General features: G+C 54.7%; 1 long non-coding RNA gene across 1 annotated transcript in view; it reads left to right on the top strand.

Annotated features, from left to right (window-relative positions):
- LOC143692098 (uncharacterized) overlaps window positions 1-5,608 on the top strand; it is a 7,115-nt gene extending 1,507 nt beyond the window's left edge. Inside the window, exon 2 of the long non-coding RNA XR_013179962.1 lies at window positions 3,755-5,608. This is a non-coding gene — a long non-coding RNA (uncharacterized LOC143692098). The remainder of the gene's footprint in view (window positions 1-3,754) is intronic.
- Window positions 5,609-9,297: the final 3,689 nt, after the last annotated feature.

Below are 9,297 nucleotides of genomic sequence, written 5' to 3' on the forward strand. Positions count from 1 at the left end.
GGCCGGGACTCAGCCCCCTCACGGGCAGTAACGGCCTCCCAGTGTCCCCTCACGGGCAGTAACGGCCTCCCGGTGTCCCGTCTAGGCCCCTCTGTCAAAGGGAAATCGCTCCCCCTTGTCCTGGCATTCTGTGCCTTGTCCAAAGTCCCTCTGCAGCTCTCCTGGAACCCCCTAGAACAATTCCAGGGATGGGGCAGCCGCAGCTGCTGTGGGCGGGCTATTGCGGGGCTCAGCCCCCTCACGGGCGGAAACCGCCTCCCGATGTCCCCTCACGGGCAGAAACCGCCTCCCAGTGTCCCGTCTGTCAAAGGGAAACCGCTCCCCCTTGTCCTGGCATCCCGTGCCTTGTCCAAAGTCCCTCTGCAGCTCTCCTGGAGCCCCCTGAGGCACTTCCAGGGAGGGATGGGGCAGCCGCAGCTGCTGTGGGCGCGCCGGGCCGGGGCTCAGCCCCCTCACGGGCAGGAACCGCCTCCCGATGTCCCCTCACGGGCAGGAACCGGCTCCCAATGTCCCGTCTAGGCCCTCTGTCAAAGGGAAGCTGCTCCCCCTTGTCCTGGCATCCCGTGCCGTGTCCAAAGTCCCTCTGCAGCTCTCCCGGAGCCCCTGAGGCACTGCAAGGGCTCCCGAGGCCTCATCGAGGAGCTGCCACATTCCCCGTCCCGAGCGCTCCGTGAGGGGAATGTCGGCCCTCTGAGGCTGGAATGAAATCTATGACAGATGGCTTCAAAAAACGAAAAAAGCAATTATCAAAGGGGAAGGGTTTGGAACATGGCCTTTGAAATCCAAATTTGTTTAGCATTTTTAGCAGCTGAAATAATTTTCGGAGCATCTGATGAGAGCTTTGAGTGCTTCCTTCCCTCCTCTCCCTCGCCAAGCCATCCGTTCGAAGGCTGCCACTGGCACAGCGAGTTCCCTGCTTTATTGCCATTGGAATTTCTCATTGGGGAATGCTGGAATGAGGGGTGAACTGAGATGTGTCCTTTTGAAACCCTCCTGCCTTTGCAGAGGATGGAAGAACTGTACTCTAAAATTCTTCAAACATAACTACATGGAAATGGGTCTCATTATAGCTTCCCTTCCTTCCTCACTCTACCCTGATCTCCACCAAAAAGATGGGGATTAATCATTCCCCTTGTCCATTAGCCATAGCTAGTACCAGATCACTGGAAAAATTAATGAGGGGTGAAGGAAGCACCTTTTTGTCTCAGGCAGCTGTGCTGATGTTTTGAAACTGCTCCAGGGAATGTGGCTGCTGGGGAGCTGTTAATTGGCGTGGCTCCTGTGGAAGCAGATCCAGGCTGTGGAGAGCTTGTCCAGCCTCCCCACATAACCGGGCACAGGCAGGGGCGGTTTCCCTGCCCCACCTCGGGCAGCTGAAGGGGCTCAGGAGAGGCTGCACATCCGATGGGATGAGTCTCAGAAAAGAGGATAACAAGGCCCTGGAGGGGATTTAAAGTTGGCTGCTCCTGGTGTGGGCCTGGAGGACAAACAGCCTCTAATCCCGCTCCAAAGGGAGATCCAAGGCCTCTCTTAAGCCGCCCTGGTCTGGGCTCAGCCGGGAGCTGCCCCGGGGCTCTGCGGCTCCTTCCTGCTGCCAGGCTGGGCAAGGGGGGCTCTGTGCCAGCCGGGGGGGCTCTGCACCCCCAAATCCGGCACCTTGCCCGGGTTCATGGCACGGGGTGGCAGCGAGGCCGTGCGCTTGCTGTGGGTAAGGGCCTCGCAGTCTCTGGGATCCCAGACCAGAGCTGTGCCTTGAGCAGCATCCCTGGGGAACTTACACGGTGCTGGGGCTGCTTCCCGGCACTGAGACTCGTTTGTTTCTTTCGTTACGGTCCTGAGGGAGGCAAAGCCCGGGTTTCCTGGGATGGAGCTGTGAAACAGAGCTGGTTTGATCAGGGAGAGTCAGTCAGGAAGTGTGGGGACAAGTTCGGAACACTGAATCTTTGTGCATTGGGGGGTGGCCGAGGTGTGCCTCACCCCGAGGGGCACGAGGTTCTTTCATGCCCATTGCCAGGACTACTTCCAGCAGAAATCCCTCAGTTTTCACCCAGCACAGAGCCCCGAGGTGCAGCAGGCGGCGCGCAGGGGCTCGGTGTGCTCTGGGAGCGGTCCCAGATGGGCTGGGAAGGCAGCGGTTTCCTCTGAGAGAGCTGAAGGTGCTGCCAGGTGTGCGGCTTCCTACCTGGAACGGGGCCACGGCTGGAAATGAGCGCGGGAGGGAGGCAGGCAGCGAGCGGAGCGTGGGTAATGCAATTACACAGCCGCTCCTCGTGCGCCGAGCAGGCCAAGCAGCACTAATGCCGCCGATAGCTGCGGGGAGGAGACGGCAAACAGCTGCTGGGACAGCGCCGTGGCTGCGGGGCCGGGGCAGCTCCTTCCCAGCCCAGGCCCGGCCCCGGGTGAGAGCGACCGCTCCGGCTGCGCCCTGCTGTGCGCACACCCATTCCAGAGCCTCCCAGCTCCGCACCAACGCCTCACCGCGGTGTGATCGCCTGGCTTTGTTCGCACTCATCCCTGGGCTCACAGGCTCCAGGCCTGTCCCGTGTCTGCTCCCACTCCTGGGTTCGTCTGTCTGTGTCGCCGAGGGGAACGGGAGAAAAGCAAAATATTTGTACGTGTGCGCCTAAAATCAGATTTCTCAGGGCATTTCTGTAACACGCTCCCAGGAGATGATTCTGGAAAGTGCAGGAGGTGTTTGGGAGCCTCTGAGCCCCCAAAATCGTCAGTGGCTCTTTAAAATATGGATTTATCAGGTGTGGCACAGTGGGGGGAGATGTTCCAAAGGCTCCTCAGTGCCTGGAGTTGTTCCAAATGGAGAACTCTGGGAGAGCAGCAGCTGGAATCAAAGAGTTCGGAATTGATAAAATTGTGGTGTTTATATAGGGGTAATGAGGCACCTCTATTATAGCTAATGGTAGAGATTGTATAAAGTGATAGAAATTGTATAAAGTGATAGATTTACACCACATTATAGCTAATGGTAGAGATTGTATAAAGTGATCTATAAATTGTATAAAGTGATATATTTACACAACATTATAGCTAATGGTAGAGATTGTATAAAGTGATATAGAAATTGTATAAAGTGATATATTTACACAACATTATAGCTAATGGTAGAGATTGTATAAAGTTATAGAAATTTGGGATCCAGGGCTGGATCATTTCCCATGGATCCAGGGCTGGATCATTTCCCATGAATCCAGGGCTGGATCATTTCCCATGGAGCCATTCCCATGGATCCAGGGCTGGATCATTTCCCATGGATCCAGGGCTGGATCATTTCCCATGGATCCAGGGCTGGATCATTTCCAGTGGATCCAGGGCTGGATCATTTCCCATGGATCATTTCCCCTGGATCCAGGGCTGGATCATTTCCCCTGGATAATTTCCCATGGATCCAGGCTGGATCATTTCCCATGGATCCAGGGCTGGATCATTTCCCATGGATCATTTCCCCTGGATCATTTCCCGTGGATCCAGGCTGGATCATTTCCCGTGGATCCAGGGCTGGATCATTTCCCATGGATCCAGGGCTGGATCATTTCCCTGGATCATTTCCCGTGGATCCAGGGCTGGATCATTTCCCTGGATCATTTCCCATGGATCCAGGGCTGGATCATTTCCCATGGATCCAGGGCTGGATCATTTCCCTGGATCATTTCCCGTGGATCCAGGGCTGGATCATTTCCCATGGATCATTTCCCCTGGATCCAGGGCTGGATCATTCCCGCTCCCTTTGCTCTTTCCGCAGCATCCCCAGCATTCCCGCTCCCATAGCGATTCCCACGGAAGGATCGTGTGCACGGGATAAAGGAGGCATTTAGCGGATGGCGCACGGATTGCTTTAGGAATGGGTTTAGGAATTGCTCCATCCTCCGGGGCCCGGGCAGGGCACGGCTCGGCCCGCCCTGATCCGCGTGTGCCCCCGGGCTGAGGCTGCTGAGGCTGCGGGCCGGGCATTGCCGCCCCCGGCTCCCCGGCAGGTGCTGCAGGCGCCGCGCTCGATGGCCATTAGAGGAATTGGGGCCGCTCGCTGCCGGCGCCGCTAATGAGCCTCGATTAGCGGGACACAGCTCCAGCCTCGCCTGTTATTGCTGCGGGGCGGCGCTGCGGGGCTGCCCGCTGTGCCTGCGGCACGGCAGCCTGGGGAGGGGACACGGGATGGGTGCGTCCTGCCCGGGGCTGTGAACCTTTCCTGGCTCTGCGGAGCACTGCAGCCCCTCGTGGAAACGCCACTCGCTCGCTCTTAAATGGTGACAGTTCCACGGTAATCACATGGTTAGGAATGTAGGAATACAATTGGAGTAACAACAATCTGGACAATTTGAATCAGGACAATGTGAGACAATAAAGAGTTACAGACAGTCTGGGTGCCTTTTCTGGGCAGCACGAGCCCGGAATTAACAAAGGATTAACCCTTAAAAACAACAGCCTGTTGCACATTCATACATCTCATATTCCATTCAAACACAAGATTCTGTCTGGGCATCCTCAGCTTCTTCCTCCCAGTCCTGACAGCGCCCTCGAGGCGGGAAGGAGCTCCTTTCTTCCGATAATGGGCAATAAATTCCTTTTCTCTAAGGGAAGATTCAGGTGTCCCGGGGCTGCTCTCTGGTGCGAGTGCCTCATCCCTTTCTTTAAAAATCCCACTGACATAGCTCTTACTCGAACTACAAAAGTCACCTTTTAGCTACAGGCCTCCATTGATGATATTATTAAAATAGCACTACTAATCGATACACAAAATACATGTGGTAGAGCCATTTAATGTGCACTTTTCACAGAGTTCAGTATGAGAATGTTTATCCCAGTTACCGGGGGCTCACTGAAAATACCCCGTGCTGGCCAGGGAGCATTCGGGAAGCTGCTGCTGCCTTTCCCTGCCTGGCCAGGGACTCGGGAGCCGCACGTCCCAGGCAGAGCAGGGTCCCCTCGGGCCGCCTGGCAGCTGCAGCAAAGGTCAGAGAATTCATTAATTCATTAAAGTGTCCCCCGGCCGCCTCGGCAGATGCGCGGGCCAAGCCGCAGCGCTGGGCCCCGGGGAGCCGAGAGGACATCCCGGACCTGCAGCAGCAGAGGGGCGCAAAGGCAGCTCTGAAAATGGAAAATATTCCCTGATTCGGGAGAACTGAGGGCTCCAGGTCCTGCTCCCAGCTCCGAGGGCACAAAGGCACCTCTGGAAATGGAAAATATTCCCTGATTCGGGAGAACTGGGGGCTCCAGGTCCCACTCCCAGCTCCGAGGGCACAAAGGCACCTCGGGAATGGGAAATATTCCTCGGGTGGGGTGCTGGAGCTGGGGGCCATGGGGCCTGTAAGGGGCTGTGGGATCGTGGTGTGCCACGCGTGCCATGGCAGGGACACCGAGGAAAGGCTCCTGGCACGGCCAGCAGCGCCCGGGGCTCTTTGTGCCAGCCCTCCCAGCTCCACGTGTTTACGTTCCTTCTGCTTAATATTTCTGCAATCTTCTCTGGCATCATCCACTCGCAATTTTTCTCCTCCCACTTCACACCTCGGCGGAGCCTTCTGGTCCCGCAGCAGATGCATTGTGAGGCTTCTCCTTCTCGGGCGCCCGCATATGCTCCATTAAAAGTGTTTGTTTCTTTCAGCGCCTCCCAGTTGGGATGTGACAAAAAGGAAAAAAAAAAAACCAAAAAAAACCCTCCCAACTTTTTTTTTTTTGGCCCGGGCTCGGCCGAGGAGCTCCAGGCGCGGGGTCCCCGTGTCACCGCCCGCTCGGTGCCAGCGCACCGGCAGCCCAAGATAGAAGCGGGGCTTTGCTGCGCGCAGGAACACGGTGGGAGGCAGGCAGGCAGGCAGGCAGGCAGGCAGGGAGGTGCCAAGCGCGGGCGCGCAGAGCGCCACGGAGCCGTTGCCTAGCGATGGCAGCGCGGGCAGGCTGGCATTTCCCGCGGCGCCCAGCCGTGCCAGCCCCCAGCTGGCACCGCCGCGGGGTGCTCCGAGGGCACGGGGCGCAGCCGGGAAACCGCGCCGCGGCTCCGCTGCAGGTGCGCCCCCCGCGTCCCGGCGTGAGCAGCGCTCCCCAGCAGCGGAATTCCCGCCTGCAGTAACAGATGGTGGTGGAACGGCTCTGGCCGCAGCTGCGCCCATAAAACGCCTCTGTAATGGGCGCGCTTTTATTCCTGCTGGAAAAGGTGTTTGCTTCCAATTGCTGCAGGTGTGGAATTTCAGAGTAAACGGGCCCTGCCACCTCTGGGTGTGCGGCGCATCCCGGGCTCCCTTCCGGGGGCTCCGTGCGGGGCTGCGGCAGCGCGGGGAGCAGATGCTGGCTGAGCGATTCGGGCTGATGGACGGCACGCTCCGCGATGGGAGAGCAACCCCCATCCTTCCAGAGCACGGGCATTGCAACCCCCATCCTTCCAGAGCACGGGAGTTGCAACCCCCATCCTTCCACAGCACGGGAATTGCTGCTAAGCGGGTCTCCTCTCCAGCCCTCCGGGCCCGGTGTCCCTCCCGGGGATCTGCGGCTCCAGGCGGGGCTGCCCTGAGGGTTTAACCCGGAGCCCGGGCCCGGTGTCACTGCCGGGGATCTGCAGCTCCAGGCGGGGCTGCCCCGCGGGTTTGATCCCGGGCCCGGGGATCCCAGGGATCTGCAGCCCAAGGCGGGGCTGCCCCGCGGGTTTAACCCGGAGCCCGGGCCCGGTGTCACTCTCAGGGATCTGTGGCTCCAGGCGGGGCTGCCCTGTCCCTTCCCAGCTCCGAAATAAAACCCAGCGGGTTTGATCCAGGCGGGGCTGCCCTGCCCCTTCCCAGCTCCGAAATCAGCTGGAATCACATTCCCGCAGCATTCACACAATTCCCAGCTGTGGAGTGACTCCACATTGGATTTTTCCGTCCTCCCTCGGGTCGGGCAGCCCTTCCCATCCCTTCCCTTCCGCGGTGTGACATCGCCACCTGCCCGGGCTGCTCCTTGTTGGTGCCCGGTTTCGCACGGCATTTTCCGCTGGCTGGCATGGAGAATGCGGCAGTACCGCTGTGGAACATGAGAAACTCACAGAGACGCCAATTACTGCAGGAAAACCGCGGGTGGAACCGGGAGGCAGCGCCTGTCAGCCCGGCCTGCCCCGCCTAAACCAGGCCTAAAACGGTCCGGATTAAACCTGCAGCAATTCCTGCGGTAATTCCTGCGGAAAAATGGGATTTCATTCATGCCTCAGGAGCTACAAATAAAGCAAATACAGATCATTTTATCTGCAGGAAAATATGGGGGTGATAACTGCGCTGGGGCTGTGTGAGAAATAAGAAATGTAAGGAAAGCCTCAAGCCTTCCTAGCGGATATTTCCCATTTCCCTGGAAATGATCCCGAATTCCTCCAGCAAACCCAGCCTGGGAGGGCACACGAGCAAGGGGAGGCACTCCCTGCTCGGAGCAGCAGAAACGCCTTGGTTGTTGGCCTTGGGAGGGTAAAGGCTTCGAGCTGGGCGGCTCAGACACCGAATCCTCCTTGTTCTTCCTTTTCCCGGGCAGCATTAGCATGGAATAAACTGTCAGCATTAGCATGGAATAAACTGTCAGCATTAGCATGGAATAAACTGTCAGCATTAACATGGAATAAACTGAGAAACCACCTCCAACTCCCCCTTCCCCTGCCCTGGCCCTTGTCCTGTGAGTTACTTGTCGAGCGAGTCTTGGTACGAATGAAATTAAAAATAATAAAAATAAAAATAATAAATGGAAAAAATAACAAATGCAAAAATCCAAATCCACCAAGGGCTGGGATGGAGAATTTGGGGCATTTGGTCCATCCTTGGAGGTCCAAGCCCTTTCCTGGGACACTCTCAGGGATAGGGGACACAGGTTTGTGTCACCTGCCTGGGACATGGTCAGGGACAGGGGACAGAGGTTTGTGTCACCACTCTGGGACACAGGTTTGTGTCACCTCCATAGGAATGGTCCCTGGGGGTGACACAAGCCTGTGTCCCGGGGAGGTGACACAAACCTGTGTCCTGTCCCCATGCATGTCCCAGGGAGGTGACACAAGGCAGTGTCCCGTGTCCCTGAGCATGTCCTGGGGAGCGACACAAAGGAGTGGCCCATGTCCCCAAGGGTGGCCCTGGGGGTGACACAAACAAGTGTCCCATGTCCCCAAAGTGTCCTGGGGAGGGGACATAAATGTGTGCCTTGTGTCCCCAAGTGTGTCCTGGGAGGTGACACAAAGGAGTGTCCTGGGGCGGTGGTGACACAAATGGCTGTCCCATGGGGTGACACAAATGGGTGTCCCAGGTGAGTGACACACAGGGGTGTCCATGGGGTCACACACACGGGTGACACAGGTGAGTGACACACACAGGTGTCCCCGTTCATGGGGTCACACACACGGGTGACACAGGTGAGTCACACACACGGGTGTCCCCGTTCATGGGGTCACACACACGGGTGACACAGGTGAGTGACACACACGGGTGTCCCCGTTCACGGGGTGACACTCGCGGGTGCCCATGGGTGACACTCGCGGTGTCCCAACGCATTCCGCGGCCTGCGGCGCCACCTGGTGGAGTACAGCGCGAACTGCACCGGGAGCAAAGGCACGGCACGGAATAGGAAAAAAAAATAAAATAAATAAAATAAAATATAAAATAAAATAAATAAAATAAAATAAAATAAAATAAAATAAAATAAAATAAAATAAAATAAAAGGGCCTAAAAAAATAAAGAAGGTAAAAGAATGAAAGAATAAAAGTTCAAAGTGATCCAGTCATTATAATGAGTAATTATGGATGTAATATTAATTTCATTAATTATGGAACAGTTATTTATAAATATCTAATTTTATAATTATATTATAATTACTACAGAAATAATTATTTATTAAGTTTTCCGTAAGAATTGTATTTATTAATTATAATTCATAACTAATAATAGTTAATACTATCTATTATTATATTGCCATGCTATTAGTACGACTAATCATTAATTATTCATTAGGTAATTTTATAATTCAAGAATTCATCAAACACTAGATAACTAACTAGGTAATTATTTAATTAGGTAATTACGTCATTGGGATATATTTAGGAAGGTAATTAATGAATGACCCCTTATTAAGGTAATTAGCAATTATTGCTATTTTACCGGTAATAATTAATTATACACAATATTATTATTACAGAAAATTATTATAAATTAATACAGAAAATTATTAATAACTAGGTAATTGTAATTAGCTGGCTAATTATTAATTATTTAACAAATTAATACCTAATAATGAATGAATTAACTACCGGCATGCTTTACTAATTATCTAATTAACTAAATGACAATTCAATACCAAAA

The sequence above is a fragment of the Agelaius phoeniceus genome, chromosome Z, assembly GCF_051311805.1.
Source record: "Agelaius phoeniceus isolate bAgePho1 chromosome Z, bAgePho1.hap1, whole genome shotgun sequence".
NCBI classification, from domain to species: Eukaryota; Metazoa; Chordata; class Aves; order Passeriformes; family Icteridae; genus Agelaius; species Agelaius phoeniceus.